This window comes from Lygodium microphyllum, chromosome 16, assembly GCF_053477565.2.
Source record: "Lygodium microphyllum isolate KBCC chromosome 16, Lygodium_microphyllum_v1.1.10, whole genome shotgun sequence".
In the NCBI taxonomy this organism is placed as follows: Eukaryota; Viridiplantae; Streptophyta; class Polypodiopsida; order Schizaeales; family Lygodiaceae; genus Lygodium; species Lygodium microphyllum.
The window spans coordinates 138,626,930-138,637,942 of NC_141150.1; positions in this window are offsets into that span (position 1 = coordinate 138,626,930).

Genomic DNA, 11,013 nt, shown 5'->3' on the forward strand with positions numbered 1-11,013 from the left:
CTTCAGGGATTCACTACGTGAGCATTCTGCGACCGATCTGCGCACCAGTGGTATCAGAGCGGAGCAGAGATCAAGAGCTTCCAATCGCTACCAATCTCGGGCGAAGGCGGAGCTCCAGGAACAAACGGGCTCTACAGTCAATCTCATCGCGAATCGTCGATACAGGCAGACTTCTGGCGATCAAGAACCCCTGTTTCTACTGTCAGATCGCGAAGGACCAGGCTCTGCAGGCGGAGGACCACGTATTCATCTCCTTCATCAAGTCGTTGAAAACAGAGATAATCTCTCCTCATAATCAAGTTAATTACTATATCAAAGCTTAATCTTAAGCTTAGAAGCCTTAAAACAAGCTTGAAGCTCCACAAAATTCAATCGTTATATCAGAAGACCTTCCGAAAATTTCGCGCGGCCAAAAAAACGCCCCCCCCCACAAAAATTGACGCCGCCCTGTTTCTCCTCCATTAAGCTTATTAAGCTTAAGCTTAATCACTTAAGCTTAAGTCATTAAGCTTTCACCAAATCACACAGGGCAGACAAGTCGATAAACTCTAGATCCTGCGCTGCAAAAGTCAAGTTCTATAAGTCAAGTGGAATCAAGTCCTGTAAGTTCTGCAAGTCGTCCTAAGTTCAGCAAGTCAACAACTCTGCAAGTCTGCTAAGTCTGCAACTCTGCAAGTCAGACTAGTCAATTGGAATCAGAACTGACTAGTGCTTAAAACTCCTAGAAGACTTGTTCGTATGCAAAAACTCTGAACTGGAAAGTTGTTCGTGGCAAGGTGTTCTACCTATCTACAAGTTCGTTGAAGTACTTTCAGCAAATGGATACAGAAATATTACAGATTTTCTGAAAATTGAGAAAGAAATACCCAAAAATGCATAGCCTTGTAACCCCGAATTTGAGCTACGCTCATCCCGCTAACCTAATTTTGAGTGAGAAAGGTTTATTGAGTTTTACAAGATGACTACCCCACATATGGATGATCCTATGGCTGAAGACGACCTACCTGAGCCTACCATGGAACAAAAGCTGGATCTAATCATGCTGCAATTGGAAGAAGAGCGAAGGGCTAGGCAAGCATTGCAAGCGCAATTGACAAAACTACAAAGAGCGTCCACCGATAAAGAAGAACCTCAAGCTGAAGATTTGATTCGCCGTACCATCGATGCCACTCTTGAAGCTCAAACCATTCGCAAGGAATCCAAGATAAGTAAACGAAGTTTCAAATTTCGCACTTTCAATGGTATACGAGAAGGAAAGACTGTTTTATCATTCATTAGCCAGTTTGATGACTATTTCCATGAGGAAACTTATCCCGAAAAAGATAAAATCAAGTGTGTTACTAACCATCTGATAGACAGAGCATCACTTTGGTGGACTGTAGTCCGCAAGAGCATAGAATGTCCTACTACTTGGGAAGATTTCAAGAAGAAGTTCATGCAGAATTTCCTTCCACCACAATTTCATGAGAAGGCTATCAAGCAATGGGATTTACTTCAACAACGGGATCGTGAGCCTATTCCACAGTATACAGAGCGTTTTTGGAATGCACTCCTACAGCTACGCATGCTTGAAGACGTACCAGAGATGACACATAAGCGAAAGTATATGTCTGGACTTCTTGGACATTACTACGCTGAAGTGAACATGTTCAAGCCTGCTACCCTTGAAGACGCCATCTCCTTAGCTCACGACACTGAAGATAAGTTACGCGGAAGAGACAGACGACCACAACAATTCCAAGTCAATGGTAATTATGGATCTAAACAATTCAATTCCAATTTTAGAAGGTTTAATCCAGGTCGTTTCTCATCACCATCTTTCCGCAAGAATTGGCCTAAACCCCCTGCATTACCATCCACTGTCAATTCAAATCCTAAGCCTATTCCACAAGCAAATCCAAATGTACCCAGACTTCCAGCCATTGCAAATAATGTAACCAAAGCCAAGCCAATAGTATGCTATAAGTGTCGCCAGCCAGGGCATCTCGCAGCAAATTGTCATTCAAAGAAGCCACTAGCACATATCAACTATCTTGGAGCCATGGACGAAGACGAGCATGAGGATATGCCAGATTTCACTGAAGATGAGGATGATACTATTACTAATTCCGACACTTTACCAGGTATGCCTACTCCACATTCATTGTTGACTATGAAATGTATGGTGCATGGAAAGGAAAGAACTATCTTGCATGATGAGGGTAGTACCCATGACTTTATTTCAGCAAAATTGGTAAAGGAATTGAAATTACATACTGTACCTACGCATTATCGCATAAAAGCTGCATTTTTAGGCACTAGGTACAATGGCACACAAGAAGTACAAGATTTAGAGATTCAAATTGGTGCATACATTGAAAGAAGAAATTTCTTAGTTGTCCCATTACAGTCAAGTGACATTATTCTAGGAATGCCTTGGAGACACCAGCATAACCCAAATATAGATTATTCCACACACACAATGAATATTAATTTTCAAGGAAAATCTATTACATTATATGGTATGCATGCATCTCATATTTTTCCACTGCTTTCACATACTCAAGCAAAACGTGCACTACGCAAGAATACTAAATCATATCTCATTTGGGTGAATGAATTGCACGCAAAGGAAAATCATATGCACCCTAGGCATAAGGAATTTCTTGCATATTTTAAGGACTGTTTTGCAGAAGACCTACCACCAGGTTTACCACCTTCACGTCCAGAAGACCATAAGATTGATCTAATACCTGGCACACAACCACCTTGCAAAGCACCATATAGGCACAATCAAATAGAGCAAAAAGAAATCCAAAGTCAAGTTGAAGAACTACTAAATAGAGGCTTAATTCGACCTAGCAGTTCTCCATTCGGTGCACCTGTACTCTTAGTCAAGAAAAGGAATAATACCTATCGTATGTGTATTGACTACCGAGCTTTAAATAAAATCACTGTAAAGAATAGGTATCCTATACCTAGAGTTGATGACCTTATGGACAAACTGCAAGGATCTTCTATATTTAGTAAAATTGACCTTAAGTCTGGATATTATCAGGTGAGGCTAGATAGATCTAACATATTTAAGACCGCATTCAGAACACAATTTGGCCATTACGAATTCTTAGTCATGCCATTCGGATTGACTAATGCACCTGCTACTTTCAGTAGAATGATGAACCGTATCTTTCTGAAATATCAATATTGTGTGATTGTTTTCTTTGATGATATTTTGGTGTTTAGTCAAAGTGAAAAAGAGCATTATGAGCATTTATCATTAGTTTTTCAATTACTGAAAGAAAATCAATTGTTTGCAAATCCTGAAAAGAGTGAATTCTTTAAGACGAAAATTGAGTATTTAGGTCATATTGTATCAAAAGAAGGAATTAAAGTTGATCCTAAGAAAATTGATGCAATATTGCATTGGCCTGTTCCTAAAAATGTACATGAATTACGCTCATTCCTTGGTCTTGCTAGTTTCTATAGGAAGTTTGTACGTAATTTTTCATTACTTGCTTTACCATTAACCAAACTTCTTAAGAAAGGAATTGTTTATCAATGGACTGAAACTCAGCAGAAATCCTTTGACTTACTGAAACGTGCATTAACTAATGCCCCTATTCTACAATTGCCTGACTTTAACAGACCATTCTTTCTAGTTGTGACCGATGCTAGCGGATCAGGAATAGGAGCCGTACTAATGCAAGACAATCATCCAATAGCATATTCTAGTTCTAAGCTGAAACCCTCTGAGCTCAAATATTCCACTTATGACAAAGAACTATTAGCAGTTGTACAAGCATTAAAACAGTGGAAGCATTATTTAATGGGTTCAGAATTCATGATAAAGACCGACCAGCAAAGCATTAGACATCTACTTAGCCAACCCCAAATTTCTGACCGTCATATCAAATGGGCTTCCTTCATTCAAAGTTTTCATCCTATCATTCAATACCAACCTGGAAAAGAAAATGTAGTTGCTGATGCATTGAGTAGAAGACCTGCAATTCATAATATTTCTATCATATCTTTTGATTCTTTGATTGCTATGAAAGACACATATCACCAGGATATTACTTTTCATTCTGATTGGCAAAAATTAGTTCAAAATAATTTCATTCCTGTTGATTCATTGTCATATAATGATGGATTTATGTTTTTTGAAAAGAGACTGTGTGTTACTATTCCATTCCGATCTTTTGTTTTGAATGAAATTCATTGTCCCCCATATCAAGGTCATAGAGGTATCATATCTACATTACGCATGTTAACTGAAGATTTTTATTGGCCGCATATGGATGCAGATGTATCTAATTTCGTTTCTGAATGTTTGATTTGTCAAAGAATAAAGAGACATCATGGTAAACAATATAGATTACTAATACCTTTGTCCATTCCATCTAAACCTTGGGAACATATTTCTATGGATTTCATTACTGGTTTACCAAATACTAAATCTAACCATGACATGATTTGGACAATTGTAGATAGATTTAGTAAGCAAGCATATTTCATTGCATGTAAGAAAACTTTAACAGCATCACAAGCAGCACAGTTATTTTTGAAAACTGTTTTTACTAACCATGGATTGCCAAAAGTGATTATTTCAGATCGTGATTCTAGATTTTGTAACAATTTTTGGATTACACTATTTGCAAATCTAGGCACAAAGATTGATTTCTCATCTGCATTTCATCTAGAAACAAATGGACAAACAGAAGCCACAAATAGCACCATTTTAGATCTTTTACGTGCATATACTATCTCTAAACCTCAAACATGGGATACTCATTTGCATTTATTACAGTTTGCATATAACAATACACCGCACACATCTACAAAGAAAGCACCTTTTGAAGTTATTTATGGATATAGATTATCTACACATGTTGCATCTTTGTCTAATAGAATTCAGAGTGCTGATGATATTGCTATTATGCATAACAGTATTTTTGATGAGGTTAAGGATATGATTGCTAAGCCCAACAATCATATACCAAACAAGCCAACAAGAAAAGACAAGCCATGAATTTGAAAGTTGATGATTATGTTTGGCTTAGAATAGAAAAGCGTAGACTGCAAAGTGTAGATAGACATCCAGTTGTTAAATTAGCTCCTAGATTCTATGGACCATTTAGAATCATTCATAAGATTAATGATAATGCATTCAAGTTAGAATTGCCATCTCATTGGAAAATTCATAATACATTTCACATTAGTTTATTGAGACCATTTAGAGGCCAATTACCTATCCACCCTGTTTATGAAAACCCACCTTTATTAGAGAAAGAGACTGAAATACTTGAACCAGAAGCCATCATAGACACTGATTACATGACCACTAGAACTGGCCGAAGGTATTCTAGATACCTAGTAAAATTTAAGAACCATCTTGTAGAGGAAGCACAATGGATGCACGCTAGAGACTTAAATGCTTTCCCCACTCTGTTAGCTCCACATTGAGCTAATAGCAATTGAGGTCAATTGCTATCCCACCCCGGGGGTATGATGCCAGGAGGCATATTCCACGGTGGATTCCGTGAGGTTTTACGGTGGATTCCGTAAACTTAGATGACCGGGGCTCATACACAAAGAGGATTCTTTGTGCGAGAAGTTGATGGGGACGCCTGTCCTTTTCGGGCGTTTCATTAATTTAGTGTGTACATGGGTGATTCCATAGCGGGTGATTCCGCAAAATGCATATTAAATTAATAAACGTTTATGAGTTTAGAGTGCGCACTCGTAATAAATTAAGGTTAGGATTTATTTCTAACCAGTTGATTTATTTATGTAGCTGAAGACTGCTAGGTATTCACTTTTGTCGGTTTAATTGTATTATTTTACTAACGATTGTGAATGCTTCAGTTGATGTGTAGAGATAGCAGTAGTGGCGGAGGAAAGCATTGGAGTCTAGCGAGTATTCGACCTTTGGACTATATTTTGATAGGCGCCACGCCTATATTTTGTTATGTCTATTGAGACATTGATTATTGATTATTATTTTGTATGCGCTTATGCGCCCGGATATGTTATTTCTATTTGGACATTGAGATTGGGCGTGCCAGACTCTATGGGCACCGTCCATTAGCTTTATTTTCCTATTTTTGTAGAAAGCAAACTCAAAAGCTAAAAGCTTGTCATATTTTTGTAAATTGGGCTATTATTGAGCATGAAGATTGAAATATACATAAAATACATGCTTTGTGAAGCGCTCACACAAGGCATGGGGGAGATTGAACCCAATTTGTCCCTTGCTTCTTATCGTTCAAGCTTTTACATTGTTTTTTGTGCAAAAAGGTAGAGTTCATTGTTCTTGGGGACCTTCAGGGATTCACTACGTGAGCATTCTGCGACCGATCTGCGCACCATCCACGACCACAATTAACACGATCCAATGTCATCGCTCTTTCGCATCTACCACTGAGCACACCAATGAGTCAAAGAGCTAGTAGAGATGATGAGAAAAGCAAGAAGACGAAGAGCTTCACCTTCCCTCACTCCCTCGGTCCCTCACTCTCTCTTTCTCAGTCACTCTCAACACAATGGAAGCAAGATGATAAAATGGAAAGATAGAATAGAAAGCTTGAGTAATCACACTAATAGAGCTTCCACGGCATGGATGTGCTAAAAGGGTGAATACAATTGAGATCTCCCACCCTTATATAGACCAAGAATTAGGGTTAGGGTTAGGGTTTGCGCCCTTTTGTGTTTCACGTTTAGGGTTTACACCCCTTTTGCATTTAGGGTTTCCACAACTGTGAATAAGGGTTTGCACCCTCTCTTGGGCGTCCTACCCACCACTTAGTGGGCTCTAGGACGGGGTCAATCCTTGAAGCATGCTTCAACCTTAGTCTAAATAGACCAAGCCTATGCTAATCTAATCACAAATCCATGTGTGCAACCCACGCAACACTTGCGGGTGCGACAAATACAACTACGAGAGATAAATACAATGTGCACAAGAGTGAGCCTGGCTCTCACAATATAATACATCCATGATAATGTGGTGATGTCCATGAGTACAAAATAATACACAAGTGCTCGGTAACACTCGTCTACTAATAAGTACAACAAAAGTATTTTAATAATGGTTTTTAAAAGTTTCAATCTGACTAGATACATACTTAGAGGAATTAGAACCCTTACCTTGATGCTTGAAAGGTGCCTTGTAAACTGCGTAGAATCCTCACAAAGGGTGCATGTACTCACTTTACTAATCAAAAGCTCAAGAACCTAAAATGAAATATGAGTTTGTAATTGCAAATATTAGTATACGAAGGTGTTTTAAAATTGAATCAATATTTATTAACAAACTAGAGAAAGTATATAATACAAAAAAAAAGCACAATACTTTGATACCTTCTTATGAAGATTTTCCTTGAGCACGATTTGTTTTTTCTCATGAGAAATTATTCTAAAGAAATCCTTGTAAATTGTCATAATCTACAAAAACCAAATAGATTCTAGCTTAAACAAAATTAATATTAGGTATTATTCTAAATATACACATATTGCTTACAATTTTAAGGATTAAGAATCCCATGAAATAATAAATACGATGAAGTGCTATAGCCTATAGCAGAAATACATTTATGAACCTAATCACAAGTAGTCACCGCTCAACATCAGGCATGAGCCCACATGAATGGGGCCTTAATCTCGAACAAAAGTATGATCATTTCTTCTATGATAATTAGCAAATTGGCCAATGGCAATGCCCATTGCCAAGTCATCCAATGCCACTTGAATAGCACATTGAAACGTGGCTTGAATTGCCAATTTGGCAACAATTACATGGTTCAAACTAATGATTTGGCAACAAATTACAATCGTGATTTGTTGATCAACAATATTACATAGGCGGAGGACTCATGCATCATGAAGGTTGACTTTAAAGGACACTAGGCATTGGAGCGTGGTAGGCCATGGCTACAGCACATTAATCATATCATGTAGGAAGTGGCGAGTGTGTAACATAATACAGGAAACCATGGTTCGTCGTAACGTCCTTGCAAATTTTCAACCTTCTAGTGGTCATGGCTAGAATTATAATGGAGAAAGAGGCAAATGCAAATGCAACCATGGTTTGTAATGTTGGCACCTAACTACTAAGGGGCCAGCTAAATCTACTGCTCTAATCTCTAATCAAAAACATCGATGCAAGGCCCATTGGACAACCAAGCTTGGTCTACGATAGTACGACTCCATAACCATGTGGCATGAATGCAAGATCAAAGCACCTAATAAACACAAGTATGAATGCAAGACCAAATTGTTTAATAAGCACAAGCATATGTATTATGGATTCTAGAACATGACTAACCTAGCCGTGGCCCACCTGAATGACTTTGGTGAGTAAGCTTGATAGAGCTGAGGATTGAGGTTGCACTGTCATTGTTGGAGTCTGAATATGTTGTCGAAGTCTAGCACAAAGCTAAGACTAGTGAGTCCTAAGCGCAATGTAACATTTACCCTTTGTTTATGTAGGCTTAGGACTTAGAAGAATACTAATTGACTATTGAATTAGGAAGTTAATCGATTTATTTGGATTGCTTCAGTGTTCGGAGAAATAGCTTCAACTTCCATTGCTTTAGAAATTCCAAGCCTAAAGTTCGAATGTGGGTGCCAGCAATGGATCGCCATTCAAGGGAAGTTAATAATATAAAATAATAAGGATTTTATATGTTAAGGGGCATGACTGGTTACTAATTACTACTAGTTGGTTGCTCAAGGGTTAAGGTTAGCCCTCAAGGCTTAGGGCTTTAGTGGGAGCTTGGAGGTCCCTAGGTTGAAAGGTTAGCCCTCAAGGCTAAGGCTTTAGTGGGAGCTTGAAGGTCCCTAGGTTGAAAGGTCCTCACGTAGGTGCATATTTTATATATATACCGATATATATACCCATGGTGCCACCTTACCCGTATGATTAGACTTTATTCGGAACCTTTACTCTAATCTTTAGGCTTCGTTTTGGCCCCTTGCCCTCAATTTACAAATTATAGGTGTCATTTGACGCCCGAAAACCTGCAGAGCCGAGCCATGTGACCGTTGACGGTGTGAGCTCAGGCTATAAATGTGTACACCAGACCCTGTCCATTTCCTGTAGCCTGTCAATTTTCCATTTCAATCCAACTTTCATGGTCATGGAAGTTTGCGAATCGCGAAGAAGCCAGTAATAATGGCGAACTACCCGTCACTATCTGATGATGTCCTTCGTTGTGTGACGTGTCCGCAACCCCGACGATGTGCAGTTAATAAGCGGGGTAGGAACTTGGAAGGTGGCGGAGATCGCAAGTTGCAACCTTTGGAAGTTTGCGAATCGCGAAGCGAGTAATAATGGCGACCTACCAGTCAGTACCTGATGATGTCCTTCGTTGTGTGACATGTCAGCAACCCTCACGATGTGCAGTTAATACGTGGGGTAGGAACTTGGAAGGTGGCGGAGATCGCAAGTTGCAAGGTGGCCACTGGCCTAGCCTAAAATAAAATGGGCTTAGGGTGGTTACACACCAAGAGGCGGCCGCCCAAGTGTGCAAGAACCAGCCAATAAGAAGGTCGGAAATTCGAAAACAGGCACCCCCCTCTTACACATTGGGGGAACCCGGCATCTCCACCGATAGGGGGTCTTCAATGCTCCCCCTGCCCCCTTTCGGCATTCCGCAGGGCGAGGGAGCTCCCCCGTCTGGTGTCGTCCGCAAGCGTAAGGCGAGTGGGCTCCAGGCATCTTGATTGGTGTCGTCCACAGGCGCAAGGTGAGTGGGCTCCAGGTAGGATGCTTCCCTATGTTGCCCGTTTCTCCATAGGTATAAACGTCGTGCCAGGGGTCGCCATGCATGTGTGTTCGTCTCTATGTGTTCGTTTGGATTCATCCCTCTCTTCACACAAATCTATACACATCCTGAATGTGGGAAGACGTCTTTGATGATCATGCATCCAACCATGTCTCTCTGTCTATTCCAGAAACCAGTTGTATGTTTAATCATGGCCAATTGGTTGCAGGTGATTCGCAGGCTTCACAGGTGATTCACAGGCTTCAACGGTGGTCTTTATCACAGCTGAATCGTAGGCTTCACAGGTGGTCTTATCACATGTATGCTCTCTCTCTCTCTCTCTCTCTCTCTCTCTCTCTCTCTCTCTCTCTCTCTCTCTCTCTCTCTCTCTCTCGTGTAGGAAATAGAAGATACACAACATAAATGCACTATTGTTATTTAAAACTGCTATGTTCATTCTATTGATAGAGGCTCTTTCTGTAATGAGCTTTGGAATTAAAATTGCCCATACGTAGGACAAAAATGTCTAGGGAGGAAATGTGATAAAGAAGGATGAAACTGTCCATTGTCCATGAAATGGAACTGTTGCATAATATCGATTTTGCATGCAAATTTTCTCATCGTATCGATTTTACATAATATTGATTTTGTTATGTTGAAAGTGTTGGATAAGATTGTCCATAGTACTGCCTATATTCTTGAAAGTGTCCATTGTCCATAACATGTCTAAAACTGTCATTGTCTATAAAATGAAACTGTCCTTTGTCCATAGTGCTGCATATTGTAGGAAAAATTTCTCATCACATCGATTTTACATAATATCGATTTTGTTATGTTGAAAGTGTTAGAAAAGATTGTCCATACTGCTGCCTATCTTTTTGTAACTATCCATTGGTTGAAATTGTCTGAAACTCTCCATTGTCCATAAAATGGAATTGTCCTTTGTCCATACTGTTGCATATTTGTAGGCAAAATTTCTCATCATATCGATTTTGTAAACGCCCCGAGCAACGTAGTATGCTTAACAATTATGATATTCGCTTGTTTTCGAGATTTAATATAAAAGAGAATGAACACTTAAAGCCGAAAATGAAAATTACTCACAAAATTACAGCCATGAAAATGTAAAAGTAATGGAGACAAGATTGAGGGTTGAAAATGGGCAAACCCCCCCCCCCCCCCCCTCCCTCGAAGGAATGTATTTCTGCTCAACCCAAGTCCCTTAGGGAAGAGCTCAGTTACAATCAACTTGAGAGTGAGAAGAAGTAAT